Genomic DNA, 10,352 nt, shown 5'->3' with positions numbered 1-10,352 from the left:
CTGAAATCCTGTTGTAAGTCTCAACAGGCCAGATATCAGTGGAATTTACAGAGGAGATGACTCACTAAATACTCACTTATTCAGTAAGCCTACTCTAGTTGCAATTTACTATTTTAAGCAGTAGGGTTTGAGCCATAATATATTGTTCTAAATAAGGACATCCTCTTACTCTCACCATTCTCTTTTAAAACTTTTTTTTAATTCAAGCTGTTTATGATTCTTATGTCTGCGTGCAGGGCCGGACTGGGACCAAAAATCGGCCCTGGCATTTAGAGCGCACAGGCCCACCGGCTGTGGGGACACAGGCCCACCTGTTGTGGGCTCCATTCACGATATTGTGGCGCGCTGAAAGGGCGTTGCTGGTATAGTGGTATTGGTACATGCTTATGAGTTCTCCCTATCCCAATCATTGCCCTGGTTGTATAAATAACAAGGAGCATCAGGAAATCTAAACCTATAAAATCATCACGTTTAACAAAAAATGTAATTAAAATTTAATGTTTAAATTTGTCAATGCTAGTGCTCTCTAAACAAAAAACACCAACAGTACAATGTGAGATCTTAGAGCTATTTTAATGTATTGAAACATTAGATCATTAAACATAACTGCAACAAAACGTTCAATGTGAACAAGACATAAGTAGCAGATCCTCCTACATCAACACTTCCACCAGGAACAAAAGGCTCGGCTCAAGAACTTTCCACCTCGTTTATGATTTGAACATTTTAAATTTGAAAACTACTGATACTGGAAAGACTTAGGAATGATACGTTATCAAGGAATAAGAAGACTTTGCAGGGCTTCACTACTCTCTGCAACTCTGTTGATGATGGCATCCACATCAAGACTCATGAGGATTTCTTTTTCTGTAGCCATTAACATGAATGAATCCAAATGGTCCTGGGATACAGTATTCCTCAGTCGATTCTTGATGAACCTCAAGGTGGAGAAGCTTCTCTCACAAGCAACTTGAGTAAATGATAGAGTCAGTAGGAATTTGTAGGCTAGACCTATCACATTATAGGCATCTGTTAATAAATTGTAGCGCCGTAGAATTTGATAGCAACAAATGGCACAGTTCTTACATGTTGCACATGGCTTATTTAACAGCTCCATTTCATCAAATTGTTGACTTAGATCTTCCATGGGCGTTTCTCTTGACACCCTTACAGTGTATTCTTCTAGCGCTGATGTCTTCAATTTGTCCCAATGCAAAGCTAGACTAGTTAATTCACACCGCAAATTTTCAGCTGTGGCATTCTCATTAAATTTGATCAAGACTTTACTTAAATCTTCCATTGCAGATATATGAAGCCCTTGTTCTCTTATGTTTGAAAAGTTCCTAGGGTCTAGGCATGCATAGTCAGCATACAGTGTTTCACTAGCAAGAAAACGTCGAGTTATGCTCTCCGTGATTACATCAAGGATCACATTGTGTACTTGTATCTTATATGCCATGATGGCATCAGATATTACTTCATCTTGAGAACATTCACCAGCCATGCTTTTCTTCTTTCTTAACCTTTTATGAGGCAAGGTGGCCTGTACTTCAAGTTCACAGTCTTCAAGTTCTTGTAGTTTGTCATTTGCCCATCTTATAAAATCATCTGCACTGTTCTTGACCCCTTCAAAATCTCTGGCAAGCTTTTTGAGATTTTCCTGTGTCCCTGTGTCCATGTGATGAGCTTGTAATACATCTAAGCCACTTGTTTGTAGATATTTTGACAACGGGGATGTCAGCTCAAAAATCTGAAGAAATATATGTGCTGTGAGAACGGTCTCATATTTAAGCAGTGATTCTATGTAAGTTTTTGCCTTTATTCGTACTTCTGGCTTAGATCTTGAGTTTTCTTCAATCTTTGCCAATGTTACAATAAGGTCAACATATAAAGCCAAATCAGGTTGGGAAAATGATCCAAATATTTTTCTAAGTGCTGCATCTTTGGACCACCAGCGTGTTTCCCCAATCACAGAGAGTCTTCGATGGTGTGGGTCCTGACTGACATTTAGCCATACATTCATTCGTTGATAAGACTCACGAATAAAAACTCCAACATCATTTATTAGATTAAATAACGATGCACTTGGAATTACAACCTTTGTGGTGTCAGCCAGTACTAAATTGAGTACATGTGCATAACACCAAACATGAATTTGGCCTGGAGATTCTCTGGACAACCATGTAGAGAAGCCTCTATACTGTCCTTGCATGTTAGCTGCTCCATCGGTAGAACTACCAGTGCAATTTTTTATGTCAATTTTACATGACTGCAGAACTTGCCTTAGTAAGGTAAGAAAGTATTCACCTGATGAAGACTCACAATCAACCACTGCCAGGAGCTTCTCATGAATACAGTCTGTCACATAACGAACAATTACTGAGCATTGGTCTCTTGAAGTAATATCCTGAGTTGTGTCAATTTGCACTGAGAACATCCCAGCTTCTCTAACACTGCTTGCCACTGCCTCTTGAATTAACTGTCGTATTGTTTCGACAACTTTATTTATTGTTGTTTTGGAGAGCAAAGTTACTAATGATCCTCTGCCCTTTCCACTTGAATGTGACTTCTTGCTTTTTGCTATGCAATTGTTGACATGTTCTTTAAGGCAGACATCATACTTGCTAAGAAGTAAGACCAACTCCCTTGGATTGCATGGGTCTGAAGATAGGAGGGCCTGGTGTGCTCTGGTCCATGGGGTCACGAAGAGTCGGACACGACTAAACGACTAAACAACGACGAACAGCATGGTTCATAAGGTTTTGGTTATACTGTACATGGATTTCCCATCTATCAAATGTCCCTGGTCACCCGTAACCCCATGAATTGGACAATGAAGGTGGCAAATTGGTCTACTTCCCCTCCAAAACACAACATCTCTAATTTAGCATCTAGCTCAGGGGGTCATAAGGACCTTTAGGACTCACTAGACATGGTACTGTATGGAAAGGATTGCCAACACTAAGGAAGAAAATGTTGATAAGAGAAAACTGGTGGTGTGTGTGTGTGTGTGTGTGTGTGTGTGTGTGTGTGTGTGTGTGTGTGTGTGTGAGTGAGTGATTTATGCTTCATAGTCCAACACCCCTAATCCAAGTGTTGTTGAAGGGAGAAGTATATTATTAAAGATAAAGAACCATAAAGATGGAGATCAGAGGCCTTGAAGTTGCCCATCCACCTGGACACCAGACTCCTTCAGTGTACAGGTTACCTGGTCGCTGCCTTTACTGTTCAGCTGAAACATATAATCCTATTTGGATTGTAAAAATCATTTTGGTCCTTGGTATCTATCAACTCAGGCTATTTATTTACTTAGAAATACAGTATTATTAAATATTAGATTATTTTTTTATTAAAAATGATTAATAAACATTTTCTCATTTTGCATCCTTACATATAAATGACAGGTGTCTTCATCCCTTCCCCTGCCCTCCTCCCAACCCCTGTTTTCACTCGTGTCAGCCCTGTCGGGGATGATTGTATGTTCTCTCTATTCAAATTTTAAACTGTTTTTTGCCTTGTTAAAAAGAAAAAAAAGATTGAGGAAAACACAGAATCACCCCTATGTCCTTTGATCATCGACTGGGAAAATGAAGGCTGTTTGAGGATACCCAGCCACGCAGAAATCACTGAAAAGTTGGAAGTCAGTTCTTACTCTCGGTTTCCTCTCTAAATCGAACTGACTGGGGAAGTGGCGATATCTGGGATGAGAGCCTGCATTGGCTTTGAAAGTCACTGTCTCCCGCCCAAGGTTAAACTTGCTGGGGTCGGGAAACGTGACCAGCTGTAGGACTACGTCTCGTCTTCATCTCCTCCTTTCATTTTCAAGTCCCAAGCTACGATAGGTCAAGGGGAAAGTTATACAAACTAGAGATGAAGGACCCACCACCACCTCCTCCTCTTGGATTACCGAACGGGCAAATCTGAACCTCATTGCCCTTCAGACTCTCGCTCCCCTGTGTCGCTGCAGTGCAGGGAGGATCTCCTGGACGTGTGCGATTCATTCATTGCTTTGCTCATTCATTGAAAGGCGGCGGCGGATGGGGGGGGTGAATGGTGTGGGGGAGCGGCGGAATCTGTCTTAAAGGGAAGGAGGGTGATGTGGGAAAGCGAGGTTGTGGAAGCCTGGAGGGAGCGAATACATTCGCTTTGCTCACCTCCGCACCCCCCATGAAAAGAGGGGGCGGGGGATCCGGGGGATCCTTTCCAAGATAGGCAGCGGGTGTCGCGGTGCACCATTGACAATTCTGCGCCCGCAAGAGTTAACTGCCGCCTCCTGGTTAAGTTTGCATGTCAATAGAGAGCTGCTGCTGCTGCTGCTGCTTCTCTCCGGCTCAGGCTGACCCGCGGGAGCTCTTGATTGGCTGCCAATGACATCACTCCCTCCGCTGGTTAGCACACCGGGGACTCGAACCGAGGCCGACCAAATCACCCCCGAACACGGCCCAGAGGCCAGCCCCTGGCCCCGCCCCCTCAGCCGCTCGCCGCCAATCATGGGCATGATGCAGCGCCTCTGTGCTGAGGCAGGAACCGGCCCTTCTGGCATTTGCCAGAATTGCCAGATGGCCAGTCCGGCCCTGTCTGCGTGTATCCAACATAAGTAACCCTCCTTACTCTGGTTTTTAGTTTCTACATTGGAGTTTGGTAGAATGAATTATTCAATGTTTTTTTCCAGAGTTCTGAAGGTGCTGAACACCACCCAAGTGTTAATTAATGTGATTATTATTAGCTGTATGTCATTTGCACTGTCTGGAAATCTCTTCCTAAATAACACAGTGCTCAGGTCTGTTCATGTGTGCCTCTCAAGGAGAGAATAGTTTAAAAAAAAATAGAGATGTGTGTACTGGAATTGAATAAGTCTGTTATTTTACCAGTATCATTTTATATCTTCTGAAAAAAAAAAAAGGTAACCTTATGGTAAATTTTTTAACTCTTCAGGAAGTCATGAAAACTCTTAGACACTTCACATTCTGAATTGTCAGTCTTTAGCAAAAAGGAACCTGGAAAAACAATATGAATGGTGGTCTTCTGAGGAAATGTAATGTACTTGCATCATTTTTTTTTAAAAAATAGATATAATAAAATAAATTCAGATGGTTGGTCACTAAGCCAATTTTTTAAAATTTTATCTAAATTTGCTTATGTTTTGAAATATTGAGGCCACACAGTTTGGAGGCTTCATCTTCCCAAATGTCTGTCCACTGACCAAGAAACAAACTTAGTCTTCATCAGCAGTGTATTGAACTGTGCATTTTCTTCTCTTGTAACACATTCTTCTTCTACAAAAATACTGGCACTTTTTTGTTCAGTTCTGCAAACATGTAGATATGTATACTGATACCTGGCATGAAATATGTATGTACATACGTACGTATGTATGCATTTATTTATTTATATATTTATATATATCCCACCCATCTGGTCTTAAGACCACTCTAGGCGGCTAAATAATAATCATAACTGCAGAGTAGATTCATAGATGAAAACTGGGTTGGTCACAGTGTGAAATTTCAACCTAGTAAGACAAAATATTTGCTCTTTCCCTGCAACTTTAAAGTATGGGGAAAGTAACTAGTGAACTGGGTAGTACAGTACACTGTTTATCTGCACACAGTATCACAACCCGATCAATGAAAGTGGTAAAAGTTCTAAATGTTTTTGCATCAGGTACCAAGGTAAGGATCCTCTGAGGAGTAGATGGACAAGCATTTGCCTATTTCAGTATTTCCATCATCTCATAAGTGGTCACACAACCAATCTGGCAACCCATGTGAGACATAGGGTGCAAATAGGAGCCAATTGAGGCTTGGCGTGGTGGTGGACACTTACATGGCCGCCCTTTCATTATCACACTACAGGATACTGGCCTAAATGTTTTAAAGTGCCCAGGCTCTTAAACATTCACAGGCTCTTTTGATGGTCATTTTGCATCAAGATGTGGATGCAGTTTAAACACCTTTCGAACACTGACATAGAATGAACTTTGCAATATGACTTTCTGGGGAGGTTGTTCTATTAATCTGTGATATTTTGGAGGAAAACTTCCAGAGGATCTTGTGGCACCTTAAAGACTAGCACGTTTTATTTGGCATGAGGGTTCAAGAATTTACTTACAGATAATCTGTATTTGGCACAAGCTCTTGTGGACCGCAGCCCTCTCCAACTGAAGAAGAGGAGAATCACCTGCAAAATCTTATGCCAAATAAAACTTGCTAGCCATCAAGTTGCCTCATGCCTTTTTATCAGTCTTGGTTCAGAAGTGGTAAGTTACAGTGCTCAAAGATGATGTTTACAGTTGCAACTTTAACAAAACCTGTTTTTCTAACCCACTTCTCAAATATAAATAGAATAGTTAAATTCCTTCTTACTTGGAACACTTTCTGCATGCTGTAAGCTGTTAGTCTGTGCTACAAACACAACTGCCTGGTCTGCCTTATCAGTGCCTCAAGACCCACAGCAGAAGCAGGAACTTAAGCCATGTGATATTATTCCTCCATCTTCCAGTAAAAGCCACACTTTCCTTAAGATTAAAGTACCTAAAAACCTGCAGTTACACTGCAAAAGGGGTGAAGTTACTTCTATACAAGTTATAATTGTAATCTTATCTTTGTTATTAGGAAAATGAAGTTAACTACAACTAACTACTTGGTTGTAAATTTTCAGTTCCAAACTCTGGATTAGAATAATAAATCAGGCTGAGGGATTTCTGAAATAAGGGCAGTGCGTGATAATTTCTAGTCCCTGTCTCAGAAGGCATGCTAGCTGGCACAGAAGGAAACTGGGTCTTCTCAGGAGCTGTTTTCTCAAAATCTGACATGTGCTGCTTGTGGCCTTGAATTCACTAAATCTGAAACCAATGAACAATCCAATATGCAAATAAAATATCTCATCACTGCCTTCTTGCTTCTACTTTGCCCACAATTGTGCTAAATGGAATTCTGAAAAACATTCAAAATTTGTATTTGAAGAAAGGGTCTGAATCATTTTAGAACATTTATGTTGAAAATTAATGGTTTTGTGTGTGTGTGTGTGTGTGTGTGTGTGCGTGTGTGTGTGCGTGTGTGTGTGTGCGTGCGTGTGTGCGTGCGCGCATGCATGCATGCGCGCGCACGTGGAATGTGTATCTAGGCCAGAATCTTGTAGGGGACATTTGCCGATGGAACTGTTTCTGTCAGTATAATTGGAAGAGGAGATCTTCTTGTGTTCCCTAGGCACCCCAAAACCTGCTCTGCCGGCCCAGAGAAAAAAAAGATTCTGGTATATCAGTGTGACCTTTAGGTCATAAGGATCTAAATACTTTTGCTAGTTTTTAGCAGGAGCACACCTTTTAAATCACTTGTTAAGTGGTATGTCAGTGCTCATAGAAATGCCAGTCGATCAACAGGACTACTCTAGGTGGGACTGCCAATAGGATTTGGGCCAGTATGTTTTCTCCACAATTCATTAAAAAAAAAAAAAGCTCTGTTTTTTGCCATAGGATATTAGATGAAGGTACTCTTCAAATCATCATTCAGCCCATGACTATTTAAAAGGGGTTGTTTCTTATATAGAACAATGGGCACAACAGAACCCTCTGCTGGGTACCACAACATGATTCCTGCATGTCAGCTGCTTTATTCCTGCTTTTCAGGATTCCTTATTTGCAGACTGGGGTCTTACATATGGGGCATTTGTACCTCTTTGAGCTCCATAAGTATAGGTGTGAACACTGTGCTTGTGTTCCTTTTTTTTTCTTGCCTAATCGTCGTTGTTGTTTAGTCGTGTCCGACTCTTCATGACCCCATGGACCAGAGCATGCCAGGCCCTCCTATCTTCCACTGCCTCCCGGAGTTGTGTCAAATTCATGTTGGTTGCTTCGATAACACTGTCCAACCATCTCATCCTCTGTTGTCCCCTTCTCCTCTTGCCTTCACACTTTCCCAACTTCAAGGTCTTTTCCAAGGAATCTTCTCTTCTCATGAGATGGCCAAAGTATTAGAGCCTTCCAGTGAGCACACAAGTTTGATTTCCTTTAGAATTTATAGGTTTGTTCTCGTTGCAGTCCAAGAGACTCTCAAGAGTCTCCTCCAGCACCACAATTCAAAGGCATGAATTCTTCGGCAGTCAGCTTTCTTTATGATCCAGCTCTCACTTCCATACATCACTACAGGAAAAACCATATCTTTGGCTATTCGGACTTTTGTCGGCAAGGTGATGTCTCTGCTTTTTAAGATGCTGTCAAGGTTTGTCATCGCCTTCCTACCAAGAAGCAGGTGTCTTTTAATTTCGTGGCTGCTGTCTCCATCTGCAGTGATCATGGAGCCCAAGAAAATAAAATCTGTCACTGCCTCCATATCTTCCCCTTCTATTTGCCAGGAGGTGATGGGACCAGTGGCCATGATCTTAGTTTTTTTGATGTTGAGTTTCAGACTGTTTTTTTGCACTCTCCTCTTTCATCCTCATTACGAGGCTCTTTAATTCCTCCTCATACCCCTTGGTTTATTTTATGCTGCTTTGTGGTGCCTCCCTTCCCAGCCTGAAGTATGCCTGTGTTTAAAAATGGGAATTTAAAGCACTAAATGTGATTTAGTGCTATGGTACTTCCCCAGTCTATACACATACATGAGAGAGAGAGATTGAGAGGGGGTGGATGAAGTGGAGGTGCTGTAGGTCAGGTAGCAGAGAAGAAGACAGCTCAGCAGCAGGAGCTGAAACTGGTGTGGCACTCATGACCCATGGCGCCATCTGCCAAGAGAGGGATCCACACCTGCATTCCACAGAAGTATGCAGAAGCTGCATGAAGAAGCATCCTTAGTTAACCCTTTGATTTAACAGGAGGATATAATAAGAGGGACCTGATTTTTAAGTTTTCATGATGTAGAAACTCAACCTGGATACAAACATAATTAAATCAGGTAAATCCCATAATTTTTTAGATCCAAGTGGTTAAAAGGGGGAAGAATATATGGCCCATCTAAAAGAAACCACTCCCTTTTCTTAGTTTCTTGAGTCTCTTGCATAGCCTTTCTTTGGTTCCCTGTTCCTCCATTTTCCCCTTGTCAAACATTTGCTATCCTGAGCAGCAAAACCAGCTTGCATCAGGGTCTCCATGAGTGCAAAGGTCCTTCAGAACGACTGATGTAAACAAGTGTAATCGAAGTCAGTAACTGTAAAGGGAAAAAAAACCATAGAGGAGTGACCACCAAGAGACAACTGGCCAAGAGTACGGGACATGAAGGACGTATTTGGGATACTGTGTAGTTTGGTGCTGCTCACACCCATGAAGTCAAGTTTCTTGTGGCTGTTTCATGTTCTTAGATTTTTTTCCCCTCGTGACAATTAATAACTAAACCCTAGGACGGATGGAAAGGAAAAGCAGCAGGCTACTTCTCTCTCTAGGTGTCTGAGGATCAGCAGGAGCTGGCCTGCTGTGTTATGTTGCTAAAATATACAAGGAGTGCCTGAACTGGAATGTCAGAGCTGTTGGTTTTCTAGAGTTTGTTTACTGCAGTCATCTGCCAGAGGTCTGTAATTTAAGTTCATTTTATCTAACTGGATACCCTGAAAGGAAGTTGCAATTAAAGACACATGCATGTACACTATTGCAGCCTTCTGTAAAATTGATCATTCACACTGGCAGAAGTTATAATTTTCTGCAGTTGTGTTTTTTCCTTGTGCAGTTGATTTTGCTGTCTTCATCGTGAAATTGTCCAAATCCAAGTTTTGATAGAGATTTTTAAAAAATTCACAGAATGAGTGTTTAATCTGTATGCTTTAAAAGTATTATGGATTGGATCAAAGTGCGTACCAGTGGAAAAAAATGTGGTTGAAGTGTTTGATGAAATATTTATACAAGGCCTATCAAATGTTATGCAAGAGACTTGGCAATATCTTGTACTAGCAACCAGCTTGTGGCATTGTGGCAGAAGCTGCACAATTCATTGCACAAATCAAATCATATCTCTGGATTCAGTTGTTTTCAATGTATTAAATCCGAAAAATTCTGTCAGCACACAGGAAAAACCTGATTCTAGTGTCTGCAAACACTGTTCAGTTTCATAAAATGTTCTGTTTGTATATTAAGAAAAGTTTAGTAGTAGTGAAAATTGAAACCACTGTCATTCTGTCATACGGATCAAATCTTTTTCTTTTAGTTTCAAAGAAATATATACCGTGTTTCCCCCAAAATAAGACAGGGTCTTATATTAATTTTTGCTCCAAGAAACGCATTAGGGCTTATTTTCAGGTGATTTTTTTCATGCACAGCAATCTACATTTATTCAAATACAGTCATGTCATCTTCTTCTGGTTGCTGCACAATGGTGGCAGGTGGGGTTTCGCTTAACGAGGACTTATTTTTGCAGTTGGGCTTATAT

At 41.1% G+C, this 10,352-nt stretch overlaps 1 protein-coding gene across 1 annotated transcript in view; it reads left to right on the top strand.

Moving 5' to 3' along the window:
• The window catches only part of NALF1 (NALCN channel auxiliary factor 1), a 484,400-nt gene that overhangs the window by 184,035 nt on the left and 290,013 nt on the right, over positions 1 to 10,352 (top strand). The window lies entirely within an intron of this gene.

This window comes from Pogona vitticeps, chromosome 3, assembly GCF_051106095.1.
Source record: "Pogona vitticeps strain Pit_001003342236 chromosome 3, PviZW2.1, whole genome shotgun sequence".
NCBI classification, from domain to species: Eukaryota; Metazoa; Chordata; class Lepidosauria; order Squamata; family Agamidae; genus Pogona; species Pogona vitticeps.
Note: the sequence above shows the minus strand (reverse complement) of the source record. Positions and strands in the feature narration are given on the sequence as shown.